This window comes from Ranitomeya imitator, chromosome 3, assembly GCF_032444005.1.
Source record: "Ranitomeya imitator isolate aRanImi1 chromosome 3, aRanImi1.pri, whole genome shotgun sequence".
Lineage (NCBI taxonomy): Eukaryota > Metazoa > Chordata > Amphibia > Anura > Dendrobatidae > Ranitomeya > Ranitomeya imitator.
Window position 1 is genome coordinate 572,809,010 of NC_091284.1, and position 14,104 is coordinate 572,823,113.

A 14,104-nucleotide genomic window follows, 5' to 3' on the forward strand; every position below is an offset into this window, starting at 1 on the left:
AAAAGACAAAACTGATGTGGGAAAACTCAAAGTTCCTCCCATAATGGTCAAATTGAAACCAGGGGCAGCACCGCCCCTATTGCGTCAGTACCCTCTGAGTGCTGCTCAGGAGGCTGCAATAGACGCACAGTTACAAAAATTGCTGGAATCAGGGGCTGTTGTGCCTACACAGTCCGTTTGCAACACTCCCCTGTATCCAGTAAAGAAGAAGGTTAGGCCTGGGGAGCCGGTGAATTATAGAATGGTCCATGACCTCAGAGCAGTCAATTCCGCAACAGAACTGCTTGCTCCCTTGGTTCCTAACCCACACACCTTGTTGGCACACATACCTGTTAATAGTATTTGTTTTTCAGTGATTGACTTGGCAAATGCCTTTTTCAGTGTTCTATTGCACCCAGATTGCCAGTATCTTTTTGCTTTTACCTTCCGCAACAAGCAGTATACTTGGACTGTCCTACCACAAGGAGCCCAGAATTCTCCTACTATCTTCTCACAGTGCATGGCACAAGTCCTACAAGACTGGCATGTTAAAGGAGTAGTTCTCATTCAGTATGTTGATGACCTATTGCTGTGTGCTCCTTCTCATTCTCTTTGTAAAATGGCCACAATCTCTTTACTCTTTTTTCTTTATGAACAGGGGTGCAAAGTATCCAAACAAAAATTACAGTTTTGCTTAAGTACTGTTGTGTTTTTAGGACATTGTCTCTCTCCAGGGAAAAAGCACCTCACCCCTGAGCGAAAACAGGCTATCATGGACATGCAGCCCCCACGGAATGTGCAGGGCCTCCGCGTATTTCTAGGATTAACTTCCTACTGTCGTCCATGCATTCGTTCTGCCTCCATCTTAATGCAACCTCTATATGACTGTATGCAACCTGTCCCCTTCTACCTTACACCAGAGGCACTTGACTGTTTTTACTCTCTGAAATTATGCATTGTTTCCTCTTCAGCTTTGGGCATCCCCAATTATGCCCTTCCCTTTAACCTCTTTCTTCATGAAAATGCAGGACATGCTACGGGTGTGCTGACTCAGCTTCATGGAGACAAACAGAGACCTGTTGCTTATTACAGCGCCCGCTTGGATACAGTGGCAAGAGGAAGTCCTTCCTGTGTTCGGGCTGTGTTGTCTGTCCAGCTGTTGCTACACAAGTCTTCAGAGATTGTTTTGGATCACCCACTGACGGTCCATACCCCACATGATGTACATAGTATCCTTAACCAAGTACAACCTAGCCACCTGTCCATGGCTAGACAGCTGCGACTTCAGTGTGCTATTCTCATGCCTACTAATGTGACTTTGAAAAGGTGCACTGTCCTAAACCCCGCTACTCTTCTACCAGTTCCTATGGATCCAAATGGGGGAGGGGGAGGTGACATGGAAAAGGACACTCTTTTTTCTTTCTAGAATGGATCCAGAGGAACAAGATCAGGTTTCCAAACCACATGATTGTCTAGAACTGATGTCTCAGGAAACAGCTGGTCTCCCTACTGTCTCTAGTGTGCCCATACCTAATGCTGATTTTGAGCTTTTTGTAGATGGATCCCGTCACCAAGATGACCAAGGACGCTTCTGTACCGGATATGCTGTGGTCTCAGAACATGAGATAATCAAGGCAGAGTCAATGCCAGCTCATATGTCTGCACAAGAAGCAGAGCTCAAGGCGCTTACAGAAGCGTGCAAACTAGCAGAAGGTAAGACTGTAAATATCTACACTGATTCCAGGTATGCCTTTGGCATTGCACACGACTATGGGCCTATCTGGAGAGCCAGAGCTTTCCTGACAGCAAATGGCCACCCCATTAAACATGCTGAGGCAGTCCAGCAACTTATGAATGCACTACAGCTTCCCACCCAAGCAGGCATCATAAAGGTAAGGGCACATACCAAAGGCACTGATGGACAGACGAAGGGTAATGCACTGGCAGACCAGGCTGCTAAGAAAGCAGCAAGCAGTCCTGTAGCCTCTAAAGTACGTCACCTGGACACCCCACCATCTCCACTTGTGTCAAAAGACATCTTAGCCCGGTTACAAGAACAGGCAAGTAAGGAGGAGAAAGATGGGTGGCAAAAGATAGGAGCCTGCTCTGATACAGTCACTGGACTATGGGGGAGGGGTGAAAAGGTCTGCCTACCACAGGCACTGTACCCAATGATGGCACAGGTTCTGCACGGGAATGTGCACCACTCGAAGACGGCCATGTGTGACACCCTACAGAAACAATGGATTGCCCCCGGGTTTTCCACCTGTGCAGAAAGGCAGGTACAGAGCTGCATGATATGTGCCACACATAACCAGGGTAGGACAGTGAAGACTCCATCCAAACACACTCCCCGGCCCCTTTACCCATTCCAGAGACTGCAGATTGATTATATTCAGTTGCCTAGGGTAGGGACGTATGAGTATGTGTTGGTCTGCATTGATTTATTTTCAGGTTGGCCAGAAGCCTACCCAGTTGCCAAAGCTACGGCTAAGACAACGGCGAAGAAACTGATGGCTGAGATCATATGCAGGTATGGAGTTCCTGAAGTCATTGAAAGCGATCGGGGTTCCCATTTTACTGGAGAGATCATGTCAGAGGTAATGGCAGCACTGGGGGTAAGTCAAGCATTGCATACTCCATACCATCCACAGAGCAGTGGAAAAGTGGAGAGACTAAATGGAACTCTTAAGCTTAAAATCCAGAAGGCAATGGCAGAGACTGGTAAACCATGGACAGAATGCCTTCCACTGGCTTTGTTTTCAGTAAGATATACCCCAAACAGGAAGACAGGACTGTCACCGTATGAGATTCTGTTTGGCAGGGGCCCCAATCTTGGATGCTTCTTTCCACAACAGTTGCAGCTCAAGTACCAGGACTTGACTAGCTATGTACAGGCCTTACATGGACACCTTGCTAAAGTGCATTTAACTGTCTTCAGTTCTCTTCCAGACCCAGACAAGGTTCCTGGATACCATCCCTTGGAGCCAGGAGACTGGGTAGTGATAAAGCGGCACGTCCGGAAGAGCCTGGAACCAAGATTTGACGGACCATACCAAGTGCTCCTGACCACAGCCACAGCTGTCAAGCTCGAAGGAAAACCTAGTTGGATCCACGCATCACACTGCAAGCGAGTTAAAGAACCCGATAGCCGATAAAAGAAACAATGTTTTGGCTGGTTTTGATTTCCATGATATTATGCGTAATCGCATGGGACAGTTTGAATTCTCCAACATCCTTGAACAATAAGTTTGTGCAACATCACAGAAAACTGATAGAGGACTTGTTGAGAAATTCCCAGCCCTTATCAAACTGTTGGATCTGTACGCATTCACCGACATCAGCCACAAGTATTCCCTTCCTAGCCATCCCTGTGTCACCTGAGGAACTGTTTGCCTGGACTGTTTGTTCTGACACACTTGCCAACAACGCCACGAACAATGTTAAGTTATGGAACACTACCGTCGGTATACCGATTGTAGGATGGGTGGGATACCCTTGGTGGCAAGGTAATCTCTCAGGAAGTAGAACACATCCACAATATTTGGCCTATAAGGTTGGGGCCTGGGTACCTAGGAATAAGACTGGACTAACTGATTTAGGGCAAGTTCCAACATATGGTTTGCAAATTAGTTTTGATGTGACTTCATACTCTACTGATGCTTTCAAACCAATACTGTTAGAAAGAATGATACATAATACGTCATGGAAATTTTCTAGTCTCCACCTTGGTGCACGTTTCAGAATATGTCTGCATTTATAGACTTGGTTCATAAATTGGAGATACGCAGGCAATACCTAAACATACGTTATATAAAAGAGCTGCAGATAACTCACCCCGCCCTTCAGGGAGACCACACATAGTGCAAATGGGTATAGCCAATAAAATTGTCAGTTCTATTTTTATTTACCCTATGATTACACAAATGTGGGATAAATTGGTTAGGGCCACAGACTATCTAGATGACCAAATTTGGGATATATTGGATATACTAAATACCACCATTGCTGTCCAAAATCAACTCATTATAGTAACCAACCAGCATACTATAGTATTAGACTATCTAACAGCAGCACAAGGTGGTATGTGTCAGGTTATTGGACCCACTTGCTGTCATTATATAGATCTGAATAGTACTATAAAGATGAAGCTAAAGTTAGAAGATGTTCAAAGACTCAGAGACCAATATGACAAAGATAATGATCGCACTAAGGACAGCTGGTGGTCAGATACTTTCTCTTTCCTCAACCCAGCCAATTGGTTTAAGGGGATCAGGGGCTGGGTAGTTGGGATTTTACAAAGCTTATTGCATATAGTTGCGATTATCCTTTTTGCATATATAGTGTTCAAAATAGTTTTTAAGTGTATCTCTGTATGTACTGGGAAATTCTGCACTCACACAGCTGATGATGATATATACTAACAAATCCTACGGCCAGTACAGTTTATTAAGAATAGTGAATAAAATGGGGGAATTTGTTATAGCAGGATCCATTTTATACTGCTTGCCTCCATTTTGTGTAAGTGTTATTATAGGTCAGATAAACACGTTGTTATTCACTATTCTTCATTTTAGCTGTTATTGCAAATTGTAGCAGGGAATGTCCTTGGTAAAATAACGAATAATGTACTGTGTAAAAATAGGTTTGCGAAACTATTAGGAGGCAAGGGAGTAATACACTCCGACGCTTAGCCCATAATATGGAGAATCCGCCTCCAACACAAGAATGCATAAAAAGTGTGTGTAAGCTTAATAAAACTAGAGATACTTCAGATACAGCCTTGGTGTGTTGTGTCTTATCTCTCCGGTGCCGTGAACGTCATCTCTACGGTGGACTCATCAAAGAGTAGGTTGAGACCTGCGACAACATCAGTTCACTGTATGTGCTCTGACCTCCATGTCCATTGTGATTCTGAATTGCCTTTCATAACAGTACAGGAAGCCAAAAGTGCTAATGATTCTCAATAGAGGGAAAAAAGAAGTTCTGAGACCATTTTTTTTTCTTTGCACTGTGTTTTGTCTTTTTTCTCCCCTAGACATTTGGGTGGTTCAGGACACAGGTGTAGCAATGGACATTAAAGGTCTGGCTTCATGTGTGGATCAGCTCACGGCAAGAGGTCAAAATATTCAAGATTTTGTGGTCCAGAATTATTTGCTTGAACCGAGAATTCCTATTCCAGATTTGTTTTTTTGGAGATAGAACTAAATTTCTGAGTTTCAAAAATAATTGTAAACTATTTCTGGCTTTGCTTTGAAACCTCGCTCTTCTGGTGACCCAATTCAACAGGTTAGGATCGTCATTTCTTTTGTGCGCGCCGACCCTCAGGACTGGGCGTTTTCTCTTGCGTCAGGAGATCCTGCATTGAGTAATATCGATGCGTTTTTCCTGGCGCTTGGGTTGCTGTACGATGAGCCTAATTCAGTGGATCAGGCAGAAAAAAATTTGCTGGCTCTTTGTCAGGCTCAGGATGAGATAGAGGTATATTGTCAGAAATTTAGAAAGTGGTCAGTGCTCACTCAATGGAATGAATCTGCGCTGGCAGCAATATTCAGAAAGGGTCTCTCTGAAGCCCTTAAGGATGTCATGGTGGGATTTCCTATGCCTGCTGGTTTGAATGAGTCTATGTCTTTGGCCATTCAGATCGGTCGACGCTTGCGTGAGCGTAAACCTGTGCACCATTTGGCGGTATTACCTGAGCTTAAACCTGAGCCTATGCAGTGTGATAGGACCTTGACCAGAGTTGAACGGCAAGAACATAGACGTCTGAATGGTCTGTGTTTCTACTGTGGTGATTCCACTCATGCTATCTCTGATTGTCCTAAGCGCACTAAGCGGTTCGCTAGGTCTGCCACCATTGGTACTGTACAGTCAAAATTTCTTCTGTCCGTTACCTTGATCTGCTCTTTGTCATCATATTCTGTCATGGCATTTGTGGATTCAGGCGCTGCCCTGAATTTGATGGACTTGGAATATGCTAAGCGTTGTGGGTTTTTCTTGGAGCCCTTGCAGTGTCCTATTCCATTGAGAGGAATTGATGCTATGCCTTTGGCCAAGAATAAGCCTCGATACTGGACCCAGCTGACCATGTGCATGGCTCCTGCACATCAGGAGGTTATTCGCTTTCTGGTGTTGCATAATCTGCATGATGTGGTCGTGTTGGGGTTGCCATGGCTACAAGCCCATAATCCAGTATTAGATTGGAAATCCATGTCGGTGTCCAGCTGGGGTTGTCAGGGGGTACATGGTGATGTTCCATTTCTGTCAATTTCGTCATCCACTCCTTCTGAGGTCCCAGAGTTCTTGTCTGATTACCGGGATGTATTTGATGAGCCCAAGTCCAATACCCTACCTCCGCATAGGGATTGTGATTGTGCTATCAATTTGATTCCTGGTAGTAAATTCCCAAAAGGTCGATTGTTTAATTTGTCCGTGCCTGAGCACACCGCTATGCGCAGTTATGTGAAGGAATCCCTGGAGAAGGGGCATATTCGCCCGTCATCGTCGCCATTAGGAGCAGGGTTCTTTTTTGTAGCCAAGAAGGATGGTTCGCTGAGACCTTGTATAGATTACCGCCTTCTTAATAAGATCACGGTTAAATTTCAGTACCCCTTGCCATTGTTATCTGATCTGTTTGCTCGGATTAAGGGGACTAGTTGGTTCACAAAGATAGATCTTCGTGGTGCGTATAATCTGGTGCGAATTAAGCAAGGTGATGAATGGAAAACTGCATTTAATACGCCCGAGGGTCATTTTGAGTATCTCGTGATGCCGTTCGGACTTGCCAATGCTCCATCAGTGTTTCAGTCCTTTATGCATGACATCTTCCGAGAGTACCTGGATAAATTCCTGATTGTGTACTTGGATGACATTTTGATCTTCTCGGATGATTGGGAGTCTCATGTGAAGCAGGTCAGAACGGTTTTTCAGGTCCTGCGTGCTAATTCTTTGTTTGTGAAGGGATCAAAGTGTCTCTTTGGTGTGCAGAAGGTTTCATTTTTGGGGTTCATCTTTTCCCCTTCTACTATCGAGATGGATCCTGTTAAGGTCCAAGCCATCCATGATTGGACTCAGCCGACATCTCTGAAAAGTCTGCAAAAGTTTCTGGGCTTTGCTAATTTTTATCGTCGCTTCTTCTGCAATTTTTCTAGTATTGCTAAACCATTGACCGATTTGACCAAGAAGGGTGCTGATGTGGTCAATTGGTCTTCTGCTGCTGTGGAAGCTTTTCAAGAGTTGAAGCGTCGTTTTTCTTCTGCCCCTGTGTTGTGTCAACCAGATGTTTCTCTTCCGTTCCAGGTCGAGGTTGATGCTTCTGAGATTGGAGCAGGGGCTGTTTTGTCGCAGAGAGGTTCTGGTTGCTCAGTGATGAAACCATGCGCTTTCTTTTCCAGGAAGTTTTCGCCTGCTGAGCGTAATTATGTTGTGGGCAACCGAGAGTTGCTGGCCATGAAGTGGGCATTCGAGGAGTGGCGTCATTGGCTTGAAGGAGCTAAGCATCGCGTGGTGGTATTGACTGATCATAAGAACTTGACTTATCTCGAGTCTGCCAAGCGCTTGAATCCTAGACAAGCTCGTTGGTCGTTGTTTTTTGCCCGTTTTGACTTTGTGATTTCGTACCTTCCGGGCTCTAAAAATGTGAAGGCGGATGCTCTGTCTAGGAGTTTTGTACCTGACTCTCCGGGTTTATCTGAGGTATCCTCAAGGAAGGAGTAATTGTGTCTGCCATCTCCCCTGATTTGCGGCGGGTGCTGCAAAAATTTCAGGCTAATAAACCTGATTGTTGCCCAGCGGAGAAACTGTTTGTCCCTGATAGGTAGACGAATAGAGTTATCTCTGAACTTCATTGTTCGGTGTTGGCTGGTCATCCTGGAATCTTTGGTACCAGAGAGTTAGTGGCTAGATCCTTTTGGTGGCCCTCTGTGTCGCGGGATGTGCGTGCTTTTGTGCAGTCCTGTGGGATTTGTGCTCGGGCTAAGCCCTGCTGTTCTCGTGCCAGTGGGTTGCTTTTGCCCTTGCCGGTCCCGAAGAGGCCTTGGACACATATCTCTATGGATTTTATTTCTGACCTTCCCGTTTCTCAAAAGATGTCAGTCATTTGGGTGGTCTGTGATCGCTTTTCTAAGATGGTCCATCTGGTACCCTTGTCTAAATTGCCTTCCTCCTCTGATTTGGTGCCTTTGTTCTTCCAGCATGTGGTTCGTTTGCATGGCATTCCAGAGAATATTGTTTTTGACAGAGGTTCCCAGTTTGTTTCGAGGTTTTGGCGAGCCTTTTGTGGTAGGATGGGCATTGACTTGTCTTTTTCCTCGGCTTTCCATCCTCAGACTAATGGCCAGACCGAGCGAACCAATCAGACCTTGGAAACATATCTGAGGTGCTTTGTTTCTGCTGATCAGGATGACTGGGTGTCCTTTTTGCCTTTGGCTGAGTTCGCCCTTAATAATCGGGCCAGCTCGGCTACCTTGGTTTCACCGTTTTTCTGCAATTCTGGGTTCCATCCTCGTTTCTCTTCTGGACAGGTTGAGTCTTCGGACTGTCCTGGTGTGGATACTGTGGTGGACAGGTTGCAGCAGATTTGGACTCAGGTAGTGGACAATTTGACCTTGTCCCAAGAGAAGGCTCAACTTTTCGCTAATCGCAGACGCCGTGTGGGTCCCCGACTTCGTGTTGGGGATCTGGTTTGGTTATCTTCTCGTCATATTCTTATGAAGGTTTCCTCTCCTAAGTTTAAACCTCATTTTATTGGTCCGTATAGGATTTCTGAGGTTCTTAATCCTGTGTCTTTTCGTCTGACCCTTCCAGATTCTTTTTCCATACATAACGTATTCCATAGGTCATTGTTGCGGAGATACGTGGCACCTATGGTTCCATCTGTTGAGCCTCCTGCCCCGGTTTTGGTGGAGGGGGAATTGGAGTATATTGTGGAGAAGATTTTGGATTCTCGTGTTTCAAGACGGAAACTCCAGTATCTGGTTAAATGGAAGGGTTATGCTCAGGAGGATAATTCCTGGGTTTTTGCCTCTGATGTCCATGCTCCCGATCTTGTTCGTGCCTTTCATGTGGCTCATCCTGGTCGGCCTGGGGGCTCTGGTGAGGGTTCGGTGACCCCTCCTCAAGGGGGGGGGTACTGTTGTGAATTCTGTGGCAGAGTTCACTCCTGTGGTCACAAGTGGTACTTCGGCTGATTCTCTCTGGGATCTTCCGTTTGTGGAGGAAAGTGGTGCTGCGGCTTCTGAGTTTCCTCCCTCAGGTGATCTGGTGAGCTCGTTAGCTTCTTCTCTACTTAACTCCACTTGATGCTTTGATCTATGCTTCCTGTCAATGTTTCAGTGTGGGACTTGTTTTTTCCCTGGATCATTCCTGTGGCCTGCTGCTCTGCAAAGCTAAGTTTTGCTTATGTTATTTTGTTGCTATTTTTCTGTCCAGCTTGCTTTATTGGTTTTTCTCGCCTGCTGGAAGCTCTGAGACGCAGAGGGACCACCTCCGTACCGTTAGTCGGTGCGGAGGGTCTTTTTGTCCCCTCTGCGTGGTTTTTTATAGGTTTTTGTGCTGACCGCAAAGTTATCTTCCCTATCCTCGTTCTGTTCAGCTAGTCGGGCCTCACTTTGCTAAATCTGTTTCATCTCTATGTTTGTGTTTTCATCTTACTCACAGTCATTATATGTGGGGGGCTGCCTTTTCCTTTGGGGAATTTCTCTGAGGCAATGTAGGCTTATTTTTCTATCTTCAGGATTAGCTAGTTTCTCAGGCTGTGACGAGGCGCCTAGGTTCTGGTCAGGAGCGCTCCACGGCTACCTTTAGTGTGGTTTGATAGGCTTAGGGATTGCGGTCTGCAGAGTTCCCACGTCTCAGAGCTCGTTCTATTATTTTGGGTTATTGTCAGTTTACTGTATGTGCTCTGACCTCCATGTCCATTGTGATTCTGAATTGCCTTTCATAACAGGAAGGAGCATCATTTAGAATGCAGATTTAAATGGATTGGTCTGCAGGGGTCACATTGCGTTTGCAGAGCCCCTAGTGTACCTAAACAGTAGAAACCCCCAAGTGACCCCATATTGGAAACTAGACCCCCCAAGGAACTTATCTAGATGTGTTGTGAGAACTTTGAACCCCCACGTGTTTTACTACAGTTTATAACGTAGAGCCGTGAAAAGAAAAAAAAATTTTTCCCACAAAAATTATTTTTTAGCCCCTAGTTTTGTATTTTCCCAAGGGTAACAGGAGAAATTGGACCCCAAAAGTTGTTGTCCAATTTGTCCTGAGTACGCTGATACCCCATATGTCCCTGTTTGGGCACACGGGAGAGCTCGGAAGGGAAGGAGCACTGTTTTACTTTTTCAACGCAGAATTGGCTGGAATTGAGATCGGACGCCATGTCACGTTTGGAGAGCCCCTGATGTGCCTAAACAGTAGAAACTCCCCAATTATAACTGAAAACCCTAATCCAAACACACCCCTAACCCTAATCCCAACGGTAACCCTAACCACACCTCTAACCCTGACACACTCCTAACCCTAATCCCAACCCTATTCCCAACCATAAATGTAGCCCCAACCCTAACCCTAACTTTAGCCCCAACCCTAACTGTAGCTTTAACCCTAGCCTCAACCCTAACCCTAGCCCTAACCCTAATGGGAAAATGGAAATAAATACATTTTTTTAATTTTTCCCTAACTAAGGGGGTGATGAAGGGGGTTTTGATTTACTTTTATACCGGGTTTTTTACCGGATTTTTATGATTGGCAGCCGTCACACACTGAAAGACGCTTTTTATTGCAAAAAATATTTTATGCTACATTTTGAGAGCTATAATTTTTCCATATTTGGGTCCACAGAGTCATGTGAGGTCTTGTTTTTTGCGAGACGAGTTGACGTTGTTATTGGTACCATTTTCGGGCACGTGACATTTTTTGATTGCTTTTTATTCCGATTTTTGTGAGGCAGAATGACCATAAACCAGCTATTCATGAATTTGGGGGAGGCGTTTATACCGTTCCGCGTTTGGTAAAATTGATAAAGCAGTTTTATTCTTCGGGTCAGTACGATTACAGCGATACCTCATTTATATCATTTTTTTATGTTTTGGCGCTTTTATACGATAAAACTATTTTATAGAAAAAATAATTATTTTTGTATCGCTTTATTCTGAGGACTATAACTTTTTTATTTTTTCGCTGATGATGCTGTATGGGGGCTCGTTCTTTACGGGACAAGATTGCCTTGCGCAGGCGTGTACTACGGAGGACATAGAATGAACTTCAATCCAATACTGCGGCCAGCATGCAGCCAGTGGGTAAGGAAAGGGTGAATCAAACACCCGAAAACTCCGCCCATATGACCAAAAACTGGTCCCGCCAAATTCATGTGACAGGTTCCCTTTAAATGACGGAATCTGGCGACGAATTCTGTTTTTTTGTTTAACTGAGCATGCTCCAAATTACTGTAATTTAGGATCCAATTAGCCAGATCCGCTAGACGGATCCGTCGAAAAAACTAATCCGTCACATCAGTTTTTCACAATCTGTGACGGATCCATTGAGCCAACGGATTGTGACTGATAGTAAAAAACTGATGTGTGAAAGGGGCCTTACCATGATTTACACAGTCATCCATAATATATCGTCTCCATGCATCTCCAAACTAATTACCTGATACCTTTCCCCACGTTATTTCTAGCCCTCACTAGACCTTTGTCTCGCCTCTGCTCTCGTACTTTCCTCACCTAATCATCTCCAAGAGTTCTTCCAAGAATCCCAAGTCCTCTGTTATTAAGTGCCGCAGTAAGTCCAATTGTCTCCCGCAGTTGGAAGCTTCAGATGCCACCTGAAAAATACATCTCTTCAGGAAAGCCTAGAACCTACAACTCCACTACTACATCACTACCAATGGAGCAGCTGCAATCTCCCGACCTACTTTTTCCAATTACCCTGTAGATTGCAAGCCCATGAGGGCAAGGTCCTCTCACCCTATGGACCAGTCTGTCAGTCTGCCAATCTCCAGTTGTTAAATGTGCACTGGATTTATCAACATCATTATATATTGTATTCATGACTGTCTGACCACCCTCGTATTAATATATTGACCCTTATATTAGACTGGATTTCTATAAATAAGATAGTTTGATGTTAATAGGCTAACCATGATCTCTGTTGGGCTAGGCCACATCAAGTGGTAGTATACTTTTTCTGTGTATTTTAAATGTTTTTAAATATCCCTTTGTGTGTGTTTTTTGTGGTTTGTATATGCTAAATAAAATTTGATACACTTTATAAAGTTGAGCCCTGCTTTCTTGTATGTCTTCTGGCCTTGGTTTTTTGATTGTCTACATACAGACATACTGCAGGTTGAGCCCTTTAAGACTCTATATATTTATATAAAAATTTGTTCGGTAGTGCCCTCCTTGTTTAGTTTAAATGAGGTAGACTGAGTAGCTACAACCCCTTTAGCTATAATTATAGATGTGCTATTAGTGTTTCACATAAAGGTTGGCTTTTGAGATGTTCTCAGTGGTCTCAGGCCTGAAATCTGCCAAAGATAGCAGAAATACATTGTCCCAAGTAATTTTCTTTTGTTTGATACCCTTTGTACGGCCTTCTAGTTAGGCAGCCCACAATAGTAGGTCAGTTAACGTTTCTTTTGTTTTAGGGCAGTATAGTACTATATTTGTGGAGTAGAGATAAAACAGCATTTCTATTTGTGCATTGTGGATATCAAGGGAGCTCTCATGATTGTCTGAATTCATGACTTTTTGTATATTGTCTCCTAATGTAAGGAGTCTAGGAGAGGTTAGTAGACGTAATTTAATATTTGCTTACATTTAATTGTGGCATTATCCGTTTACAGAAGACCCATTTACAGCCTTTCACTATCAGATTAGTCAGTAAACCATGAATACAGTGGTCTGCACATGCCCGCATACTCATTAATCTAAATGGGTGTCCTTTCTAGTTCACAGGTCAGTGAGGTGGGAGGCGAGATCCTGACAGGAGATATACATTCATTCAGCTCTGGATAGATAACCTGTTGTACGTTTATCTATCCCCTGCCTGTACCCATATCTTTCTTGTATGAAGCTGCTCTCTTTACATCCAATAATTATCCTCATACCACAATATGTATGGGAGATTCCTATCTAATCAGTCTCACCCACAGACTTCACCTGCCCAGACCTTTACTCCATCCTCATAAGCTGAATTCTTGTCAGAGACGTATTGGCTAGTGATGAGCGAATATACTCGTTACTCGAGATTTCTCGAGCACGCTCGGGGGTCCTCCGAGTAGTTTTTAGTGCTCGGAGATTTAGTTTTTATTGCCGCAGCTGAATGATTTACATCTGTTATTCAGCATAAGTACATGTGGGGGTTGCCTGATTGCTAGGGAATCCCCACATGTACTTGTTGGCTAGCAGATGTAAATCATTCAGCTGCGGCAAGAAAAACGAAATCTCCGAGCACTAAAAAATAATTGGAGGACCCCCAGAGCGTGCTCGAGAAATCTAGAGTAACGAGTATATTCGCTCATCACTAGTATTGGCATGATTTGTAGCTTTTTCACCATACTAGCACTGGAGAATATTCCTGTTTTACTCCCTTTCTAGAATTGATTGCGTGCTCGACAATCCCATGGTACTCCTTAATTTCTATATCTCCTGTCGCTGGAGCAATATCCAACCAGTCCCCAACGATAGTTCACCATCACCCACCCTGTCCTCATCACAGTAGTCAGGCTTACGTTATTGGACCACCACTACATTATCCCTGATTAGAGATTTCCCACATGACTCTCCATTGGTATGTAGACCCTCTAAAAGCTTTCTTACATCACTGCCCACATTCTTCTAAGGCTGCCGTCACACTATCAGTATTTGCTCAGTATTTCACATCAGTATCTGTAAGTCAAAACCAGGAGTGGGTGATAAATACAGAAGTGGTGCATATGTTTCTATTATACTTTTCCTCTAATTGTTCCACTCCTGATTTTGGCTTACAAATACTGATGTAAAATACTGACCACATACTGCAAGTGTGACGGCAGCCTAAAGAGTCCCTGATGACAGAACGTGTACTTGTGGAGATCTGCTCCCCCTTAGAATCTACCTCCATATCTAACCCATCTAATGAC